Source organism: Erpetoichthys calabaricus, chromosome 9, assembly GCF_900747795.2.
Source record: "Erpetoichthys calabaricus chromosome 9, fErpCal1.3, whole genome shotgun sequence".
Lineage (NCBI taxonomy): Eukaryota > Metazoa > Chordata > Cladistia > Polypteriformes > Polypteridae > Erpetoichthys > Erpetoichthys calabaricus.
Genome location: NC_041402.2, coordinates 187,284,352 through 187,286,268, shown reverse-complemented (window position 1 = coordinate 187,286,268; position 1,917 = coordinate 187,284,352). Strand labels below are relative to the sequence as shown.

The window sequence follows — 1,917 nt, the reverse complement described above, 5'->3', positions numbered from 1 at the left end:
AAGCAAATCTACAAACTGTACTCACGTCTGCACTCGCCCACCCGCTTGTTTTAAAAATCCATAGTAGCTAAAAGTACTTCATTAGCAAACACCTACAGACTGTTTTGAATTCTCCATTATTATCATTATTTTGATGATTTGTGTGTGTGATTAATAACACATACATGTAACATATCTGGTCCTCCAGAACGTTAAATAAACGACTTGTAAAAGCAATAAGGACGTGCCGTAACAGACGCTCCTTCACAATGCAGGTCATGTGCCTCATTCGGGACTCCATGAGCAACACAAAGTCAAACCAGCGGCACCTAAGGATTCTCTGAAGAGACACCAAAGGAGTCGAGTCTTCATCTCAGGTCACTGGATAGCAGCCATGTCTCGTAAACAGGGAGCACCAGGATTCTAAAGACTTGGACCTTCATCCTTTTGCTGAAATATCAAGAGCGCCACACACCCCTTTAAAGTGACCTCCTGACCCCCCCATGCTCTCCCAGTCCATTTACTGACTTCATAGGAAGAGTCACCAGAGACACGAATGTCGCTGCCGACACACTAAATGCAATAAAGTGTTCCATTGAAATTTTGCAAACTATGAGGTGAGACACAAAAATAACCGGATTGGTAAAAAAATATTTCTATATTTTTTGCTGAATTACAGCCTTCTAAATCTTGTCACCTTTTACATCCTCCCCCTCCTGATCCTTACACCATTGATTGAAACAGTGCAACAGGCTTGCTGTTTCTGTCTTCACTTCATCTATCCATCCATCCATTATCCAACCCGCTATATCCTAACACAGGGTTACGGGGCTCTGCTGGGGCCAATCCCAGCCTACACAGGGCGCAAGGCAGGAAAGAAACCCCGGGCAGGGCACCAACCCACTGCAGGGCACACACACATACACACTAGGGACAATTTAGGATCGCCAGTGCACCTAACCTGCATGTCTTTGGACTGTGGGAGGAAACCCACGCAGACACGAGGAGAACATGCAAACTCCACGCAGGGAATACCTGGGAAGCGAACCACAGGTCTCCTAACTGTAAGGCAGCAGCACTACCACTGTGCTACCGTGCCGCCTCAGACAGTTATACCCCCAAAACAACAGACACTCAAATAGGAAGAGCTACTGCCATACCCAGAGACCACCTTCTGGAATATAAAAACAAAGATGCAGTATACAGAGCATCTTTAGTATTCTGCTTTTCCCAAAAATGTTACTATAAAAGTCAAAGGACTAAGAGAGAAGAACTGAAAGGTACATACGCTCTTTAAAATAAGGTATCAGCAGTCGGGTTTCCCAGGCGGTCTCCCATCCAAGTACTGATCGAGCCCACGTGTGTTTACTTTTCGCGATCAGACGAGATCGGGCACATTCACACTGGTGTGGCCGTAAGCAAAAGGTTTGCTACTTACGTTCAGCATATATTACTCCACATGCCATGCGCTCAGCTATTGTTCAGTCCACCTTAAAATACGCGACGACGTCATACATAAACAACAAGAGACCGAACTACAATACATATACAGGCGCGAGACCTGATTGGTGATAATACAAAGAAACGAACAGTCCGCATATTAACAGTGAAGACAACAAGAACCGCATTACCCTCGTTGCTACTTATAACCCACATCTTGAAGCGCTCCGAAAAATTATAATGGTGTAATGGTGTGGGGGGTATTTTCTTCACACACTTTACCAACTGAGCATTGTTTAAATACCACGGCCTTCCTGAGTGTTGTTACTGCCCACGTCCAGCCCTTTATGACCACAGTGTCCCCATCTTCTGATGGCTCCTTCCAGTAGAATAATGCACCATGTCACAAAGCTCAGATCATCTCAAACTGGTTTCAATGAGTTCACTGGACTCCAAAGACCTCCACAGCCACCAGATCTTCAATCCCTTAGAACACCT

The 1,917-nt window shown here is 45.2% G+C and overlaps 1 pseudogene; it reads right to left on the bottom strand.

The window, feature by feature from the left end:
- Window positions 1–1,280: 1,280 nt before the first annotated feature.
- LOC127529262 (uncharacterized) lies at window positions 1,281–1,399 on the bottom strand (annotated as a pseudogene).
- Window positions 1,400–1,917: the final 518 nt, after the last annotated feature.